The sequence below is a fragment of the Macaca fascicularis genome, chromosome 16 (assembly GCF_037993035.2).
Source record: "Macaca fascicularis isolate 582-1 chromosome 16, T2T-MFA8v1.1".
Classification (NCBI taxonomy): Eukaryota; Metazoa; Chordata; class Mammalia; order Primates; family Cercopithecidae; genus Macaca; species Macaca fascicularis.
This window is the reverse complement of record NC_088390.1, coordinates 47,280,033-47,301,224: the sequence shown is the minus strand read 5'-3', so window position 1 is coordinate 47,301,224 and position 21,192 is coordinate 47,280,033. Positions and strand designations below refer to the sequence as shown.

General features: G+C 46.9%; 1 long non-coding RNA gene across 1 annotated transcript in view; it reads right to left on the bottom strand.

Moving 5' to 3' along the window:
* LOC141408788 (uncharacterized) overlaps positions 1-20,713 on the bottom strand; it is a 66,923-nt gene extending 46,210 nt beyond the window's left edge. The window contains exon 1 of the long non-coding RNA XR_012425573.1: positions 18,178-20,713. This is a non-coding gene — a long non-coding RNA (uncharacterized lncRNA). The remainder of the gene's footprint in view (positions 1-18,177) is intronic.
* Between the last annotated feature and the right edge of the window lie 479 nt (positions 20,714-21,192).

The following is a 21,192-nucleotide window of genomic DNA, read 5'->3' as shown; positions in this document are numbered from 1 at the left end:
GTCATCGCTTGGATGTGCTCTAGGCTGAGGGCAGACTCCTGGAGAAGGCTGCAGTACTGAGAACATTGTGAGCTGATCCTCAAGGTCCACGACTAAGATTTGTAGTACTTTTTAGCCATGGAAGTAATGAATGGTGCTTCTGAATAGCTCCAGGTTCTCCAGAGGAGGAGGAAGACATGGAATAAGTAATCTCTCCCAACAATCCCATCTAATTTAACAGCATCACCATCCTCCCAGTTTACTAGGCTCAAAATCCAGGAGTCAGCTTTGATTCCTCTCTGTCAATACCCCTCACCCATATCTAACCCCTAGGCAAGTCCTGTTAGCTCTACCCCCAAAAGAGGTCTCAAATCTGACGGGCTTTCATCATCTCCAATGCTACAGCCTGGTTCAAGCCACCACGTCTTGCCTGAACTCCAGCAATAACCTCCTTACCTGGTCTCCTCACTTCCACTCACGCCGCTTATAGTACATTTCCAAGAATAGCCACAGTGAGCTTTTCAAAGTATAAACCAGACCTCGCTGCTCCTCTGCAATCAGAATAAAACTCAAAGTCTTCAAGGTCCTACATATTCTGTCTGCCACCCGCAGCCTCGTGACCACAAGCGCCTGGACATTCTTTCTGTGCCTTGAACACATCAAGCTTATTTCTGCTCAGGGACTTTGTACTGAGGTATCCTCGCTTAGGATGGTTTTTCCTTGAATTCTCTCATGTCTGGCTTTTTCTCACCCACCAGGTCTCTGCTCAAATGTCAGCCTTTTCTAGCCCCACCTCACCCTTTCCTCCTCTGGTCACTGTTTATCTATTACCTTGTTTTATTTTCTTCATATCACTTATCACCATTTCCTTCCTTTCCTCTTCTTCTTTTTTTTTTTTTTTTTTTTTTTCAGACAGGGTCTCACTCTTTTACCCAGGCTGGAGTGCAGTAGTACAATCCTGGATCACTGCAGTCTCAACCTCCTGGGCTCAGGTGATCCTCCCATCTCAGCCTCCCAAGTACCTGGGACTACAGGTGCCAATTTTTGTATTTCTTATAGAGACAGGGTCTCATCTATGTTGCTCAGCCTGGTCTCGAGCATTTGAGCTTAAGTGATCTGCCCACCTTGGCCTTCCAAAGTGCTGGGATTACAAGAGTGAGCCACTGCACCCAGCCCTTTCCTTTTTCTTTCTCTTCCTCTCTTTTTTTTTTTTTTGTGGTTTCCACAAGGAATAAGACCTTGTCTCGGTGCCTGTATATCCCACATGCCTTGAATAGTAAGTACGTGGTACATAGTAGGTGCCCCGTAAATATGTATTTTTTATTTGTTTTTGTTTTTGTTTTTATGAAACGGAGTTTCACTCTTGTTGTCCAGGCTGGAGTGCAATGGTGCAATCTCGACTCACCGCAACTTCCGCCTCCTGGGTTCAAGTGATTCTCCTGCCTCAGCCTCCCGAGTAGCTGGGATTACGGGCATGCGCCACCATGCCTGGCTAATTTTGTATTTTTAGTAGAGACAGGGTTTCTCCATGTTGGTCAGGCTGGTCTCAAATTCCTGACCTCAGGTGATCCGCCCACATCCGCCTCCCAAAGTGTTGGGATTACAAGCATGAGCCACCGCACCCAGCCGTAAATATGTTTTTGAATTGATAATTAAATGACTGAGTGAAGTAATTACAATAAAGTATCTTATCATGTAGTACAGCCATGGCAGCATTTGTGATGGCTGCTCAACTGTGTATGGGAAATATTTCCATCTGTCTGAGATTTATTTTTTATTTCATTGTAAGTTCTGGAAATATGCTTACCCATATCTGAGATTTAAATTCAATCCTGCCTGATAGTAAAAATTTGGACTAGACTTTTCTCAGAATTCTTAGCAATCTGGGATTCTGGGAGCCATGCCTTTTCTCAGGTCCCGAAGTGTTCTCCTTTCACCCGGTTCTTAGCAATCCCCAGACTAAAGAGCTCCTGTCAGCGGGGCGCGGTGGCTCACGCCTGTAATCCCAGCACTTTGGGAGGCCGAAGTGAGCGGATCACTTGAGGTCAGGAGTTCGTGACCAGCCTGGCCAACTTGGTGAAACCTCGTCTCTACTAAAAATACAAAAATTAGCCGGGCGTGGTGGCGTGCGCTTATAGTCCCAGCTACTCGGGAGGCTGAGGCAGGAGAATGGCTTGAACCCAGGAGGCGGCGGCTGCAGCGAGCTGAGATCTTGCCACCGCACTCTAGCCTTGGGGCGACAGAGTGAGACTCGTCTCAAAAAAAATTTTAAAAAAGGGAGCTCCTGTGGCCAAATGGTTTCTGAAATGGAAACCTGGCCACCATTCTTAACGGAGCAATCAGTCACCTTCATAAAACGCACTGCCAAAATTCTACTCAGATTGTTTTATAGTTGGTGTCACAGCAAAGACTCCCATTTGTGGAGTACATATGACTTCCATCCATCTTGCATGCCTCCTAGCTAACTGCTGTGCCAGCTCTGCGGGAGCAGGTGCTATCCTCCTCCTAATCTTGCATGTAAGGAACCCGAGGCCCAGAGAAGCCCAGTGACTTGCCTAAGCTCACAAAGCTGATAAGGAAGGAGCTAGGATTCATCCCAGCTCTGTTTGGCTACAATGTCTGGGCTGCTTTCACAACAATCTAGAGGCCAACTCCTTAACTCAGGGGGCAGATGGCCTGATAGCTACCTAGCTAATGCTAATTTGGGAAAACAGTCCTGAGATAAAGAGTTATAGAAAGCAGATTCTGTAATTAGCCTGCTGGCCCAGCAGGAATGGCGAGTTTTATCTCCTACAGATCAGAGCTATTTGACTTGCAGAGATTCAAGGGCAGGACTGTAGGGTCTCTAGAGAAAAGTGTTTTCAGGTTGGGCCCGGTGGCTCACACCTGTAATCCCAGCACTTTGGGAGGCCGAGGCGGGTGGATCATGAGGTCAGGAGATCGAGACCATCCTGGCCAACATGGTGAAACCCTGTCTCTACTAAAAATACAAAAATTAGCTGGGTGTGGTGGCAGACATCTGTAATCCCAGCTGCTTGGGAGGCTGAGGCAGAAGAATTGCTTGAACCCAGGAGGCAGAGGTTGCAGTGAGCAGAGTTTGCGCTACTGCATTCCTGCCTGGTGACAGAGTGAGACTCCATCTAAAAAAAAAAAAGTGTTTTCAAAGACAGTGTGTCCATAACAGATGTCATACAAGGAAGAGCAATGTCTTCACAGGGAAGAGAACATGCTAGGGGACAGGACAAGGTGCTAGAAAGGCCCTGGGAAGGAGGAAAGATGGATGCTGAGTGTGGGGCAGAAAGGGTAAATGCATCCATAGCAGGAGACTTGGACAAGGGTTCTGTAGCCCCTGCTCTCCTTCCAGAATGCTGGTTTTTTTGGAACAGGGTCTCACTCTCACTCAGGCCGGAGTGCAGTGATGTGATATCGGCTCACTGCAGCCTCAACCTCCTGCGCTCAGGTGATCCTCCCTCCTCAGCCTCCCCAAGAGCTGGGACCACAGGTGGGTGCCACCACTCCAAGCTAATTTTTGTATATTTTGTAGAGATGGGGTTTCACCATGTTGCCCAAGCTGGCCTTGAACTCCTGAGCTCAAGCAATGCTCCTGCCTCAGCCTCCGAAAATGCTAGGATTACAGAGGTGAGCCACCACGCCCAGTCCCCAGAATGCTTTTTTTTTTTTTTTTTTTTTTTGAGATGGAGTCAAGCTCAGTCGCTGAGGCTGGAGTGCAGTGGTGCAATCTCGGCTCACTGCAAGCTCCGCCTCCCAAGTTCACGCCATTGTCCTGCCTCAGCCTCCCTAGTAGCTGGGACTACAGGTGCCTGCCACCGCGCCCGGCTAATTTTTTGTATTTTTAGTAGAGACGGGGTTTCACCATTCACAGTGTGGTCTCGATCTCCTGACCTTGTGATCCACCCGCCCCGGCCTCCCAAAGTGCTGGGATTACAGGCATGAGCCACTGCGCCCAGCCCCCCAGAATGCTTTTTACTGCACCTCTGGCTGAAGTACCTTTTCATTCTTCTCAGAGCCTTTCATTGAGAGAACTTTTAACTGAGCAGAAAGAGGAAATCCCAAGTCCTTAAATGTCACCTCCTCAGAGAGGTCCTGCCTCACCTTCTAATCTAAATCAGACACCTTCCCCTCCCTATCAGTTATTCTCTATCACTGTCCCCAAGTACTTCTCTCAATAACATTGCTCACACTTTGCAATTATTTATGTATTCATTTTCAAGTTCTTTGTCTGGCTCTTCCCCTAGGGCAGACACAGTCTTGTTTTATTCAGCAATGTGCATTCAGAACCTAGAACAGTGCTGGCACAAGGTAAGTGTTCAAAAACTATTTGCTGAGTGACGGCAGGAGTGAATGGTGTTAGGGTAGCTGATCCTTAAATTGGGCGGTCTTTGTGGCATGTAAATAAGTGACGGTGTAGGCCGGGTGTGGTGGCTCATGCCCGTAATCCCAGCACTTTGGAAGGCTGAGCGGGGAGGATCACTTGAGGCCAGGAGTTTGAGACTAATCTGGGTAATGTGGCGAAACCCTGTCTCTACAAAAAAATTTTAAAAATTATCCATGCATGCTCCTGTAGACTCAGCTACTCAGGAGGCTGAGGTGGGAGGATCACCAGAGCCCAGGGAGGTCAAGGCTGCAGTGAGTGTTTGCACCACTGCACCCCAACCTGGGCGACAGAGTGAGACCCCATCTCAAAAAAAAAAAAAAAAAAAAAAGAAAAGACAGTGTTCTCATCCCCTCAATACCTGCGTGTAGGTAGACTCCAGGCTAGACTTAACACAAAGGACATGAGGACCACTCGCTTCCCTACTGAGGTGAGGGGAATTCTGGGCTGCCTCTATGGCAGTGAGCCCAAGTCAATTCAGTGCCCGCTCTCTCCTCTGCCACTGAAGCCCCTAGTCAGCTGGGGGCCATGTTGGGTGAGGGGAGGTCACGGGGGGGCTGGCCCCACTTTGTGCTGCCAGCAGTGCTGGTTGGCTCCCATCAGATATATGTGAGCTCTTGGCAAGCAAGAGGGAAGAGAGCTGTGGCAAGAACAAAGTCCGACCCTGCCCCCACCCCACTGGACTTGCAGGCTGCTGAGGGACACCAACTGGGACTGGGCTAAAGAGACCATTATTTGTCAGCTAATAATCAGGTGTCTGGGGGCAGGTTATTTCTCAGCAGGTTGAAAAACAGGGCACCCATGATATATTGTTTCTCCTTTGGCCTTCCTAATAGCAGGGTTCACCCAGAGGCCTGGCTGACCTGGTTCTTTTAAGGGGGACCTTGAAATATAGATAAGCACCCCGCCTCATGGAAGCCCTTCTGTACCCTTGGCTTGCCCATATTTTTCTTGGTGCCATCGTTTTGTTTATGAACTGTGGGACTTTTTTTTCTTTTTCTTTTTTTTTTTTTTTTTTGAGACAGAGTCCCCTTTTGTCACCCAGGCTGGAGTCCAGTGGTGCGATCTCGGCTCACTGCAACCTCCGCCTCCTGGGTTCAAACGATTCTCCTGCCTCAGCCTCCCCAGTAGCTGGGACTATAGGCGCCTGCTACCACACCCAGCTAATTTTTGTAATTTTAGTAGAGATGGTGTTTCGCCATGTTTGCCAGGCTGGTCTCAAACTCCTGACCTCAGGTGATCTGCCCGCCTCGGCCCAAAGTGCTGGGATTACAGGCATGACCCACCGTGCCTGGCCTATGAACTGTGAGACTTCTGAGAACTGTTAGTAGGGAAGATAAATGGAGCCAGGAGACGCCTCACTTTGGCTTCAGTGGAACCCATCGTGGTCCAGATTGGGCCGCTGTTTGGAACTTCTGAATGGTATGAATCCAGAGGAGAGAAACAACATTCTGCTTGTTCTCTTGGGCCCTCATACCAGAGATGTTTACATCATGGGCCTGCAGTTTAGAGATGCTGGTCATGTTTCCCCACCAGTGTGAGGGGTTTAGATGGTCTTGGCTTATCCTCACATTTCCCCATATTTTATATTTTTGAAAAGAAAATTAAGATAGTTTATTGATCACCTGCTATATTCCAGGCACAGTACTTGGCATACTTTTCAAAGTTGTCTCATTTCATTTGCATTAAAATCATTTCAGGATACATTATTATCCCTTTATATACATAAGAAGATGGGGGTTCAGAAAAGTGGAATAAATTTACTAAGCCCTCTTAGCTCAGAGGTTAAGTGAGAATTTGAATCCAGGATGTCTGGCTCCTAAACCCATATGTTCTGCCCATTCAGGGGCCACGAGGGATGGGAAGGCTGGAACAAATTACAGGGTGGCCTGACTTCATTGCTTCTCAGTATGATCTAATGCTAAAGCACATTTAGCTTGTTTGCTTTTCCTGGGGAGAAACATAGGAAGGGAAGAGGGGTGGAGTAAAAAATATTATTTATTTTTTTTGCTGGGACTCAATCTGTTCTCAGCATCCCATCCCATCTGGGCAATCTGAGCCTTCTTCTTCTTCTTCTTTTTTTTTTTTTTTTTGAGACGGAGTCTCACTGTATTGCCCAGGCTGGAGTGCAATGGCACGATCTTGGCTCACTGCAACCTGTGCCTCCTGGGTTCAAGTGATTCTCCCACCTCAGCCTCCCAAGTAGCTGGGATTACAGGCACCCACCATCATGCCCAGCTAATTTTTGTATTTTTGTAACAATGGGGTTTCACCATGTTGGCCAGGCTGGTCCTGAACTCCTGACCTCAGGTGATCCGTGATCCGCCACCTTGGCTTCCCAAAGTGCTGGGATTACAGGCGTGAGCCACTGCACCCGGCCCTGAGCTTCTTTAAGTAGGCCACTTTGTTACCGTCCTGACGGAGAAAAGGTGACGCTGGTAGGGGCTAACCCCAGTTTGGTCTAGAACTGGCCGTTCCAGTGAGCTGAGGGGTCTGCATAATTGGATAATATAGCCACACTTTTTCAGTCCTGCCCAAGAATATCGGTAAGAATAAAATAAAAGTTAGCCTGCGTCCATGTCTCCTGCCCTAAACAAAGGAAAGTTCAGTGAGACAGAACCCCCAAAGCAGTGACTTGTCTTGCAGGCCAATGACTTTGTCTCCCCAGCCTCTCTGCAGCTGCTCTGGCCTCTGCTTTCTGGGATGGAGCCTCCGCTCGGGGCCCTCCACAGCCCAGCTCCAGGAAGGTGACTGCTTCCTGGTTTGAGATGTATTCTTAAACTGTAATCATACTGTGCATGGAGTCAGCCAAAGCAGTGGCTATTAATAGGGAGGTGAAGAAAGCTGACTCAGAAGGAAGCTGACTTAGGCTGGAAAGGAGAGCCTGGCCACCTTGGCCTACAATTCTCAGCAGGAGGTCAGTGAGAGAGACCTGAGCTCACTTCGTCCCTGGGCAGGAGTCAGCATTATCTGGATCTCTCAACTTTGGAAATAGAAACCCAAAGCAGTCCTGATCAAAGGGATATTGAGCTGTCTTTCCCAGGTCCTTGGGGAGTCTCCGAGCCCTTGAGTACTGATAGCTTAAATAGCTATGACTCAGCAGAGCGGCAGCTCTTCCCTCCCGATGTCATGGGTAGATGAGACTTGGAAAGGGGCCCTGGGACTCCATTTCCGTGACCTCCCTCAGCTGAGAAGCCAGTGCTGAGCCAGCCCTTAGCTGGCTGGACAACCCATTGGCAGAGACACTCAAATAGGGAGATTCTGTTTCTGGCTCCTTGGAGGTGACCATTTTCATTTCAGGTGAAGGACCACAGTAAATGAAGGGCAGGGTGCAGGAGGGCCTCACACTGTGGGGGAAAAGGACATTTTTAGCAATTTCTGTCAATGCCATGCATTTCTCAGAGAGTTCAGACTTTAGCCGTCTGGCAGGCTCCCCATCGTCAGGTAGCTGGAAGCAGGACAGATCCCCGAATCTGGCTCAGGATATGCCCTGGAGGAAACAGGACTGCCCCTGGATGCACAATACCCTCACTCTGCAGCAGCCACCAAACAGCCCTCATGCATGCGGCTTCGGCTCGTTCTCAACAACCCCAGGACGTGGGTGGTATCAGCCCTCTTAGCTAGCGAGGCAAACAGATTTCAAAAAGGTGAAGTGAGTTGGTCACACAGCTAACAGGTAACAACGATGGGAATAAAACCTCAGTCTGTGTGCCACCGGAGGAAAAGCCAGGCATGAGCTGCCCTTGTGCCCCAGGCACAAGCCCATCTGTACCACTTCCACCTAGACCCAGGTGTCCCCGACTTTGTCGCTACCCAAGTGCTCACACTGAGGCCAGGGTGGCGAAGCTCTGGCGTGTGTTGGGTAGGGGTGCTAAGAGGTTGGGGGAGCACTACGTCATTCTCTTGCCTTTCTTTCAGGTGGGTGGGGTTGCCGAGGTATGTCTTCTCAAACTGGAAGATTCATTTTCGTTCCTGGATCTCCGTAGAAGGAGGTTCGGATGGAGGTAGGATGTGGGAGGTGTTTTCTCTTCCTCCCTAAAAATACTTATTAAGCACCTCTTGGTTTCAGCTCTGGGCAGCCTGGGCGCTTTCAGATTATAGAACAATTTCATGACACCATGGATCTGGTATTTTTCTCTGCTGTTTTTCACACAGTCTTAATATAGTTTTACCTGTTAAGAACTATCCACATGTGTATATCTTTTTAGAGTTCTAAGACAGCATAATCTACATACTTATATGTACCTATAAAATATCTTTTTACAGAATAAAGGGCATGCTATTAAGGAATGACTTTTCTTCCACTGATTGTCATGTGGATCACCTCCTGAACCTGAAGGAGGTTCCAGAACTCCACACACTGGGTCCTGAGCTCTAGCAAGTAGCTGAGGGAAGAATTTTCAGCCCCCAGCTGCTAGGGGTTCTCAACACAGAAGCAGGACCAGACCAGGCTTTTAGGAATTTATTCATCATTTTACAGCCATCGTGGCCTATCGAGAGCGGGAGTGCTGGAGAGTCATTTCCTGACCGTCAGGCTCTGAGCTATTGTTCTGGGGTCTTGCATACTCTTTTGGTCAATTATTTTTTTCTGCTTTTAGCCACATAAGCAACAGGATGGCGCAGCATCCAGGTTCAGAAAGCTGCCTCCTCTCACTTAGTCAAAGTTAATTAATTCTCACTGTACCTTGAACTAGGTCAGCTGCAGGGCTGTGCTGGGCCTGACCTGCTGTCAGGGGAGGGCTTTTCTCGTCGTCTCTTGATGTGCTGTCCTGGGCAGGGAAAGTGGGAAGGGGGTAGGTTTCACCTTTGCGTGGGATCATCTCTCCTCCTTTCTTCCGGGGAGGTGACCATTTTCAGATCTGTGGGTGGGGAGGAAAATCTTCTCTTCCAAAAATAATCTCTCTGCAGTGGGGTTTGAAGCTGGACCAAGCTGCTAGCGCTATTTTTACCCAGCTTTCAGTTCAGGGTGTAAATAGCAACTCTGGCTGTTTTTTCCCACAGCTGACAACAGAGTCAACCTCTTCGAGGCAGGAGCATTCTGGCATCTTGCGCAGAGAAAACAGAACACAATTTGCCCTGGGGCCCAGTTGATGATTCCTGGACTGTGGGGTCGGTATCCAGGGCTGGCACCTCCACGGTTCTGTTATCTTGGTCTCCACTATAAACACCAGGCCCCATGAGAGCTGCTGGGCTGAGGCTCATTTAAAGAAGCTTCCTGCGGAATGATGAGGGAAAAGGCAGGTCCGTAAATCCCCGCCTGCGCCCGCCGAGGGTTCCAAGAGCATGAGCAGCTCCAGGCTCCAGCTGGCTGTCCCCCTTGCCCTCCTTCTTGCATTAGCAGGCACTTCCTCTAAGACTGCTGCCCTGGGAGGGTTTCTTGCAAACCCACTAGTTCTGAAGAAAGACAGAGAAAACATCCACTTAAGGCTGCCCAGATGACAGCATGTCTCTAAAAATATTTAAGTCTCCTAGTTTTCGAGCGATCGAAGGCCCCACAGCCTTCAGCACTGGCGTCATTTAGAGGTCATGGTGAAAGGACTGGCTCCCTCCTTGCCCCCATTTAAGCAGAAGCTGCGAGAAAGCTCCCAAAGCCTTGGGTCATGTCTCTAACAGGCATGGGTGAGTGGGAAGTTCAGCCTCATAGAAGGCCCCTTGCTGGTGCCCCTCAAGTTTATCATGAGGACGATAAACTTGCAAAGCTGAGATGCGCCCATCACGGTGAGCAATTCTCTCTATTGCTTCTCTTCTGGGGAATGAACAGGCTTCATATGCTTTTCCCTGAGGCCAGGTTTCTTACCCAAACCTGTCCCTGGAGTCTTTGGTCTGAAATAAGAAAGGAGTTTTGAGTCAGCAGGAGAGCCACTCTTCACTGTGAATTACACAGCAACTCCTTGTGGAGCTGCCCGTACCCTTCCCCCGGGTACACATCAATCAATCGAAATATTTCTCAAATATCTACCCCATACCCAGAACTGGGCATTTAGGTACGTGGTTCAAGTTTCAGATTCTTCCAGCAGATGGTTTGTATGGGTAAGAAAAAGGATTGGAGGTCAGGTAGGCAGCAGAGCAATCCCCAACTCTGCCTTTTTAAAAGCGGTTTCAGTTGCGCATCCTTGGAATTGATTCTGGGCAGCTGTTAATTGCAAAACTCACTGCCAATTATCGATAGCTAAAGTGGCATTGGAGAGCTTCTCATGGTAAAAATAGGGGCAGGTAATAGATGAGAAAATAGCTTTACATTTGAGAAGAGAGGATGGGAACATATTGTCTCAATCTTGCTGTGTTCGAGGTTTCCTTTGTCAGCCTGGGTTCTCTCCCAGGGCTGGCCAGCAAAGTCTACTTAGTGACCTCCAGCAAATAGCCCACCAGCAAGCTACTTAAGATTAGAGCAAAACTTTGTCTTGGCAGCAAGAACAGAGGGGATCCTGCTGAGTTGAGGGGATCCTGCTGAGTTCAGGGCATCCTGGTTCTCACCAGGCTCAGTCACATTAAACAGCCAATACCACTTTTAGGAAAACCCGTGTTGAATGTTAAATGTACTTTTGCCTCATTTGGGGGGTTATGATTGTCCAATTCAGCTGGTAGTTTGTGTACCAACCTTCAAATCGGCAAACGATGGTTATTCAAGGACGTTTCTTGAAGCCTAGATGGTACATGTTTACCTTAAAAAGCAAAACCAAAAAACAGAAACAGGAAAAAGTGCCCTGGGGAGTAAAACCAAAAGCATGTGGTAGACAGACACAATGCAGGCCTGAGTGTTTTGAACAATGCTCATGGCCCCAGCCTTGACACTGGGGAAACTGGGAACGTGGTCACAGACTTCCTGTGTCAAGTGTTTCCCTGGATTTCCTGGAATCCAACTCGAAGTGCCACTTCCCCTGGTGCCACCAAGGAGTTAAGCTTTGGTTCTGTTCTCCCAGTGACTAAGAATGCTCTGTGTGGCTCTGAGATCATCCAGAAAGAAACTGACAGCCGGCGTGGGAAGTGTGTGAGCTTTCAGTGCTCTTGAAATGCCTTTGATGGGCATGGTGAGAGAGCAAAAGGCTTATTGCCACCTAGTGCCCCTGATTGTGTAATTTCGTCGTGAGCTCTTGTTTCTTCTTTTGAATTTTGCATAATTTCAAATGAAGATCTCCAACTCCTTGGGGAGCTTGATTCTGTGATGTGTGAGTTATTCTATGGAGCTATTCTATATTTTAGACAGCAAACATATCCCACCACTTGGAAATATCGCCCATTTTGATTGAAAACAAAGTAGAATCAATTGACCTGACCAAATCACACGTGGTGTGTGTGAGGGAGGGAGACTGGGTCTTCCCACTCCTGATGTTTTCTTTCTTCTGAAAGGAGTCCAAACACTCCTGGCTTCTCTCCGCCTGCCCCCTCTTCCCTGAGAAGGAGGAGTGGTTTAATATGACTGGTGAGTTTGGAAGGAGGAACTGTGCCTTATATCATCCTCTCTTCTTTTCTTCTTGGGAGCAAGCTTCGCTCCCGCGGGGTGGGAAGAGGAGGCCCGTTCCAGCTCAGCTGCCTGTCACCAAGCCGCCAAGTCTGCCTAATTCTGAAGTTGAGTATCGGGAAGCTCGTTTGTCTGATGATATAAGCCACGTTCTCTAATATCAGCTTTATCAGTAGAAAAGGTTATTTTTGGTCCTTGTCTAGCTTGCTGCTATCTTCTGATTCAATTCAAAATTCACAGAGAAGGGAGCAGACTGCTATTTTGGGGCCTCCTCAAAGACCCCAACGTATTTACTGGAAGATTTCCTGTGATTAGGAAAATGCCAGTGTTGGGGTAAGGTCCGACTTCTAGATCCACATCGTCACTTTCTTACAGAACACCAGATTCCTTAGCTGTCAGCTGAGTAAAGAGAGTTCATGGGTGTTCCTTGCAGCTAAAATGCATCCATTCAAAAGTTATTTATTGAATCCTTACTATGTGCCAGGGAACACATAGGTGATCAAGAGAAACACAGTCTTGGGCCGGGCGCGGTGGCTCACGCCTGTAATCCCAGCACTTTGGGAGGCCGAGCTAGTTGGTCACTTGAGGTCAGGAGTTTGAGACCAGCCTGGCCAACATAGTGAAACCCCATTTCTACCAAAAATACAAAATATCAGCTGGGCGGGGTGGCAGATACCTGTGGTCCCAGCTACTCGGGAAGCGGAGGAACAAGAATCACTTGAACCCAGGAGGTGGAGGTTGCAGTGAGCCAAGATCACACCACTGCACTCCAGCCTGGGCGACAGTAGTGAAACTCTGTTTCAAAGCAACAAAAAAAAAAAAAAAAAAAGAAAGAAAGAAAGAAAGAAAGAAAAAAGAGAGGGAGACACACTCTCTACTGTCACACAGTTTATAATTTAACTAGGGTGTATCAATTTAAAAGTTTAATGTTTCAAGTGAAAGAAAACAACCTCAAATAGGCTTGAGTAATACAGGAATTTATTGTCTCACTGGAGATCCAGGCACAATTTGATCCAAGATTCAAACGGCATGGATCCATTTCTTGGCTCTGCTTCCTCTGAGTTGGATTCATTCTTTAGCCACCACATGTTGGAACCCCTCTCTCCTGGCAGCTTCAAGCTTTCCACGACGGCTGCAGCAGATCTAAGACATACCATTTACCAGGCTGACAAGAGTCCAAGTTCCAGCAATCCCTGGGGGTCCATCCTGAGGAGGCCATCTCAGGTTATAGACCAGCGTAAATCAGGAGCTCACAGGACAGAAGACGCTGATTGGCTCACACCCAGTGGGGCCCACCCCCTGATATGGAAGACTTGGGCTCTTTCCAATTCCAAAAATTTGGGCATCTATTTGGAAGGGAGAAAGGGCCACAACCGATAACTGTTTATGATAGAAGGAAAAACAATAAATAAACTTATACTTCTGCTCTGAGGGAATCATTCAGCCTGCAGAAAATGGAGACATCTCATTACTACCTGGAGAGTGAAACACAGGCCTGGAGATCCAGAGATGTATTTGGATTCCAAATTCTGTGTGGGTCCCTATACACAGCTGACCCTTGGGGACATTGTAGAGGTTGATACATGGTAGACTTTGCTCCTTGATCTGTCCCTTCAGTAGTTACCCTTAGGTTGTATTCTGCTGTGTGATCGCTTTTCCCTTACTTACATATTTATTCGTTTGAGATGGAGTCTCACTCTGTCACCCAGGCTAAAGGGCAATAGTGCAATCTCGGCTCACTGCCACCTCTGCCTCCTGGGTTCAAATGATTCTCCTGCCTCAGCCTCCCGAGTAGCTGGGATTACAGGTGCATGCCACCATACCTGGCTAATTTTTGTATTTTTGGTAGAGATGGGGTTTCACCATGTTGGCCAGGCTGGTCTCGAACTCCTGGCCTCAAGTGATCTGCCCGCCTCGGCCTCCCAAAGGGCTGGGATTACAGGCATGAGCCACCACAGAGGATAGTATGTGCCTGAGAGAGATGCTAAAAGGATGACTGAGATGATATTCACAAAGTACGTGGTGCAAGTCACCAAATAAACCTAAGCTGTCTGTTGGCGTGTGTTCATTATTCTTTCAGATTTAAGGACATTCAGCTGATGGTTTAGGGACTAAACATTAACCACAGCGGGACAAGTCAACACAGCATGAGCTGTGAGCCATGAAGATGCACAGGCCTTCGGTGTTCTAAGTTCCACAGACCTGTGTGAAAAACATATAACCAAAATAGATTGAAAATGGACAGAAATGCCGTCAAACATGCAGGGTAGAGAGAGTGCTCCAGTTAAGACCTCGGCCAGTTCTTTTTTTTTTTTTTTTTCGAGACAGAGTCTTGCCCTGCTGCCCAGGCTGGAGTCCAATGGCATGATCTCGGCTCACTGCAACCTCCTCCTCCTGGGTTCAAGCGATTCTTGTGCCTCAGCCTCCTGAGTAGCTGGGATTACAGACACACGCCACCACGCCTGGCTAAGTTTTTGTATTTTTAGTAGAGATGGAGTTTCACCATGTTGGCCATGCTGGTCTTGAACTTCTGACCTTGTGATCTGCCCACCTTGGCATCCCAAAATGCTGGAATTACAGGCGTGAGCCACCACACCCGGCCCTTGGCCAGTTCTTAAGAGGCATGAGTACTTGCTAAGCAAGTTGAAGTGCCAGTGGTGCCTGAGCAATCCTTTATTTCTTCATTCAGCAAACATTTTTTGGGGTATCTTCTATACAAGAAGCTATAATAAAAACAGACAATCAGTTATGAGGCAGGCACTTAAATCCTTCTTAGAGGCCGGGCGCGGTGGCTCAAGCCTGTAATCCCAGCACTTTGGGAGGCCGAGGCAGTCGGATCACGAGGTCAGGAGATCAAGACCATCCTGGCTAACAGGGTGAAACCCTGTCTCTACTAAAAATGCAAAAAATTAGCCGGGCGTGGTGGCGTGCACCTATAGTCCCAGCTACTTGGGAGGCTGAAGCAGGAGAATAGCATGAACCTGGGAGGTGGAGCTTGCAGTGAGCCGAGATCGCGCCACTGCACTCCAGCCTGGGCGACTGAGTGAGACTCCATCTCAAAAAAAAAAAAAAAATCCTTCTTAGAATAAAGAAGGGACCTCCCTTTATAAATAGGTAAATTATTATAAAAGTTATATGCAAAGCTAAAATGAACTAAAGATCTATTATACAAGAGACAGAAAAGAGAAAACTAGTTTCAGTATTTGGGTGGAGGCTGGAGAAGAAGTGGGCTATACCTGGGATGGAATGAACCGACTTTGTGTTAAGTCATAAACAAAGATATAGGGGTAAATGGAGAGATGGCAATCAATTATATGAAGTCTTGTTTGGTTGCTGAAAGAAATGTGACCCAGTCCTCTGAATGCCCTACAGCAGCAGTTTATGTGCAACTTGCCTACTGCTCTTATTCTAACTTGTATCACAGTGGGTTATTTATTCATTCAATTATTTGGTTACTCATTGAACATTGATGCAAGGCTTGATATGTGCTAAGTATTGTGCCAAGGGCCAGTATACAAAATAGAGTGAGACATGGTTTCTGTAGCTCAGTCTAGGAGGGTAGGAGGCATATAAAACATAATTATAGCCTGAGCACAGTGGCTTCTACACTTTGGGAGGTCGAGGTGGGAGGATTACTTGAGGACAGGAGTTGGAAATTGTGGTACTCTATGATTGTGCCATTGCATTCTAGCCTGAGTGACACAATAAGACCTTGTCTCTAAAAGAAAAAATATATATAATCTAACATGAGAGGTGCTATAATAGAAATACGCCCTGAGTGCTTGGAGGTGAAGTCTTCCCAAAGGAAGTGATATTTGAGTGGATCTTGACAATAACAGGAGTTTCCTAGGCTGAATTTCCAAAGTAGCTGGAAAGCCCCTGAAAGAGGAGCCAGAATGGTGTGTGAGGAAATGCTGAGTGGTTTGGTATATGGGGATCTTTGGGTATGTAGGGAGAGTGTCAGCAGAGGAGGCTGAAAACGTAAGCGGGCTAAAAGGTAAGTCACATAGAGCTTCACAAATCTTGCTATGGGCTTTGAACTGTGTAGACAAAAGGGTTTGTTGAAGAATTTTAGGTAAATGATTGGCAAGATCAAATCTGGGCTTTGAAAGACGTTCTGGCAGCAGTCTGAAGGAAGAGTAGTAGTGGGGAAGGACTGGAGGCCAAGAAATCAACAGGGAGGCTATTTCACTAATCTAGGTGAAAAGTGGTAACATCTTGATGATTGAAAAAGAGGGAACAGGCCGGGCGCGGTGGCTCAAGCCTGTAATCCCAGCACTTTGGGAGGCCGAGACGGGCGGATCACGAGGTCAGGAGATCGAGACCATCCTGGCTAACACAGTGAAACCCCGTCTCTACTAAAAAATACAAAAAACTAGCCGGGCGAGGTGGTGGGCGCCTGTAGTCCCAGCTACTCGGGAGGCTGAGGCAGGAGAATGGCGTAAACCCGGGAGGCGGAGCTTGCAGTGAGCTGAGATCCGGCCACTGCACTCCAGCCTGGGCGACAGAGTAAGACTCCGTCTCAAAAAAAAAAAAAAAAAAAGAAAAAGAGGGAACAGAATGGGTTCAAGGAAGAACTAAGAGATTAAATCAACAAGGCTTGGTTATTGGTTGGAAGGAAGATGATGTAGGGAAAGAAGGCATTAAGAATGACTTGGGGCTGGGTGTGGCAGCTCACGCCTGTAATCCCAACACTTTCGGAGGCTGAGGTGGGTGGGTCCTTTGATCCCAGGAATCAAGGCCAACCTGGGAAACATGGCTGAAACCTCATTTCTACAAAAAAAAAAAAAAAAAAAAAGCAAAAAATTAGCCAGGCTTGGTGGCACATGCCTGGAGTCCCAGATACACAGGAGGCTGAGGTGGGAGGATCACCTGAGCCCAGGAGGTTGATGCTGTGGTGCACAATGATTGAGCCACTGCACTCCAGCCTGGGTGGCAGAGTGAGACCCTGTCTCAAATAAATAAATAAAAGAATGACTTAGAAGCCAGTAGCCCATGCAGCTGAGGAAACAAAGGTGTCATTAACCACAGTAGGGTATAGAAGAATAGGAGGAAAGATAAAGACAGGATAACGACATGCTGTGTTTAAGATACCCGCACAACATTCAAGTGGACAAGCCCCACTGGCAGTTGGAAATCTCTGTCTAGAGTTAATGAGAGAGCTGGAGGCTAGACACTGAGCTGGGAATAAATAGGTGCCAAGGCTACGGACATAAAGGGCATATACCCACCAAGTACAGCTGGAAAGTGAGAAGATAAGAGACACCAGCACAGACCCTACAGAGCACTAATATAAATGGATTGATCAAAGGGGAGCCAGAAAAGGAAAGTAAAAAGAGGTGTCCAGAACAGCCAGGAGAACTGGCAGAGACCAACATCTTAGAAGGCACAGGAGACAAGAGAAGGAGGAGGCAGTCAAGTAGGTCAGAGCTGCTGAGAATTCTAGTGTAGCATTTGTGACATTTCCCCATTAAAGAGCAAAGCCTGTGACAGTAGGAACTCCTGGCACAGTACTTTGTATAAAGCAGGCAGTATCTGTGCCATGATCTATAGATAGACATATAGATGTACCAATTTGGAGACTGCTAGTAACTGCTAGATGCCCAGAGACCTCAAATCTGGAAACATCGCAATTTTAAAGTGTTATTTTAGGGTCAAATTAGCAATAAAAACCGTACAATATTAAAAGAGATTCTACCTTTCCTCAAATTCCATTAAAAATAACTACTATCGCCTTGTGTATTTCTTTATATTTAGTCTTCAGGAGAAGATACATGGTCAGCAATATAAAATGAGGAAGCTGGGGTAATATAATTTATCAGAACAGAGGAGTTCAGTTGCAGTTGCTGGAACACAGAAATTGGTGTCAATGTGTTTGGCCTTTACGAAAGTCTTTCTGAGGGCAACATCATGGTATTTTAGGAACTAAGCAATTTCTTCCTCCTCTTCCTCCCCCTCCCCCTTCCCCTCCTCCTTCCCCCTTTCCTCCTCCTCCTCTTCCTTCTTCTTCTTCCTCCTCCTCCTCCTCTTTCTTATTCCTCATTCTGTTGCCCAGGCTGGAGTGCAGTGACTGTGGCTCACTGCAACCTCTGCCTCCCAGGTTCAAGCAATTCTCATGCCTTAGCCTCCCGAGTAGCTGGGACTAGAGGCACATGCCACCATGCCCAGAAAATTTTTTGTATTTTTTTTTTGTATTTTTTTTTTTTTTGAGACGGAGTCTCGCTCTGTCGCCCAGGCTGGAGTGCAGGGGCCGGATCTCAGCTCACTGCAAGCTCTGCCTCCCAGGTTTTTACGCCATTCTCCTGCCTCAGCCTCCCGAGTAGCTGGGACTACAGGCGCCCGCCACCTCGCCCGGCTAGTTTTTTGTATTTTTTAGTAGAGACGGGGTTTCACCGTGTTAGCCAGGATGGTCTCGAACTCCTGACCTCGTGATCTGCCCGTCTCGGCCTCCCAAAGTGCTGGGATTACAGGCTTGAGCCACCGCGCCCGGCCTTTTGCCCATTCTTTCAGTGTTGAGCACCTCATATATTCGAGACACTGTGCTAGGGGCAAAAGACATCTTTCCATCCCTCAAGGAGCTCACAGTTCAGTGGGGGACATAGACAGGGGAATACAATGGAAATGTATTGAGAAGTGCTGTGCCAGAGGTAAGCACAGTGTGCAAATGAAGACAGCGAAAGACAACCTAACTCAGAGGGCAGCAAACGAGGGCAGTGGTGTCAAGTCTTTCCAGAAGAGACAATGCCTGCCAGGTGTTACAGGAGGGACAAGCTTCCAGATCAAAGAGACAACAACTGTGAGAAAAAAAAAAAAAAAAATTCAGTATGACTGAACACAGAGTACAAGGAGGGGAAGAGTGAGAGATGAGTCGGGTGGGCAGGTACCTCATCAGACCCCAGAAGCCCTTCTAAGGATTCGGAGCTTGAGCCTAAAAGCAATGAGGAGATGCTGAATGATTATGTTAGAGGACTTCAAAGGAAGTCCTTTGCTTCTCATATTTTTCTTATTTCCCATTCTCTCTCTCTCTCTCTTTCTTTCTTTTCTTCCCTTCCTTCGTTCCTTCCCTTCTTCTTCTTTTCTTTCTTTCTTTCTCTTTCTTTCTTTCTTTCTTTCTCTTTCTTTCTTTCTTTCTTTCTTTCTTTCTTTCTTTCTTTCTTTCTTTCTTTCTTTCTTTCTCTCTTTCTCTCTCTCTTTCTCTCTTTCTTTCTTTTGAAATTGCAGCTGATCTGGTCTATACCTAAAGAGAATAAGTGCAAGGGATTTATTTACAGTATGTCCATGGTTTGGTGGAGAAAAAGATGGAGCTGATCCCTGAAACCTGACTTTTGATGGCAGTAAGTAACAAAACGAGAGGATCCCAGGAATAATTCCTATCTCCCACAGACTTTTCTTCCGTCTGAATCTGGAGATGCCTGTGTTCGATTTTAATGAGGAGGCTGTTACCTCCAAGGTGTGGACAGGAACCTTTTTTTTCTGGCCAAACAAGCAAAGAAAGGAATCTTAATTACAAAGAGGTCTACACTCTTGCTGCTTGAAACTGGGTCCCTGGACCAGTAGAATCAGCATCCCCTGGGAACTGGTTGTACAGACAGAAATCTGAAGCTCCACCCCAAACATACTGAATCCAAAACTGCATTTTAAACAAGATGCCTGGGTGATTCCATGCACATTCAAGTTTGAAAAGCCCTGATCTACAAGATAGGAAAACTGCCTAGTTGGTAAAACTTAGGGCACTGTGTTGCAGTCTGTGTTTTGTTTTGCATGACTGATTGATGAGTAATCAGTTTGTCAGCCTCTATGATTACTAATATATGTCCAAAAGCAAACTCAACCAGAGGCTAAACCTTTTCTACTCTACTGTACATTTCTAAGAAATCTCCACAGAGCCCACGATGTTGTGATCCATTTAAATACAAGACTTGCTCTCTGGCTGATGAATAAAAGAATCATTCTTTTTTTTTTTTTATGTACATAACGTAAATTTACCATTTTAACCATTTTTAAGTGTACCGTTCAGTGGCATTAAAGACATTCACACTGTTGTGCATTCATCATTACATCATCTCTAGTGTTTTCATCTTCCCAAACGGAAACTCTGTACATGTTAAACAATAACTCCCCATTACCCCCTCCCTCCAGCCCCTGGCAACCACCATTCTACTTTTTTTTTTTTTTGAGATGGAGTCTCGCTCTGTCTCCCAGGCTGGAGTGCAGTGGCACGATCTCAGCTCACTGCAAGCTCCGCCTCCCGGGTTCACGCCATTCTCCTGCCTCAGCCTCCAGAGTAGCTGGGACTACAGGCACCCACCACCACGCCTGGCTAATTTTTTTTGTGTTTTTAGTAGAGACGGGGTTTCACCGTGTTAGCCAGGATGGTCTTGATCTCCTCACCTCGTGATCCGCCTGCCTTAGCCTCTCAAAGTGCTGGGGTTACAGGCATGAGCCATCGTGCCTGGCCCACCATTGTACTTTCTGTCTCTATGAACTTGACTACTCTAGGTACTGCATCAAAGTGGAATCATACTGTACTTGCTTTTCTGTGACTATGTTATTTCACTTAGCATAAGGTTGTCAAGTTTCATTCATGTTGTAGCATATGTTGAAATTTCCTTCCTTTTGAAGTTGAATATTTTGCTGTATGTATCTACCATATTTTGTTTACCATCAATGGACACTTGATTGGCTCCCACCTTTTGGCTTTTGTGAATAATGCTGCTACAAACATGAGTGTAGAAATCTTCATTTATGCCAGCATGCAGGTCCCCTCTTCTAGCTTACCAACGTTATTTTCTAGAGAGATGCCACAACAAACATAAATTCACAGTTAATGGATGCTCTCAATGGATTTTCTCTGTCTCTCTCTGTCTGTCTCTCTTTCTCTCTCTCTCTCTCTCTCTCTCTCTCTCTCTCTCTATATATATATATATATATATATATATATATGCTGCTTTTTTTTTTTGTTTTTTTTAAGCAGAGACAGGGTTTTACCATGTTGCCCAAGCTGGTCTCAAAGTCCTGAGCTCAAGCGATCCACCCACCTCGGCCTCCCAAAGTGCTGGGATTATGGGCATGAACCTCAATGGATTTTCTTTAATATATCAAGTCTCTAGTTGACTCCTTATGAAGAAAAGATAATTCGCTGTTGTTGGGAGCAAAATGTCTGTTGCAGTTAGTCTCTGTCCGGGAGTCGTGCCCTCCTGAATATAAACTCAGGGCCAGAGCCAAGACTTTAATTTGTGAAGCACAAGTATTGATTTGGTGACACCATTGTCTTCCCCTGAGGCTATTCCTATCAACCCAAATTATCTGTGTGAACACAGGAACCATTTTCTTCCGGGTGTGCTGGGCAGCTGGTGACAAG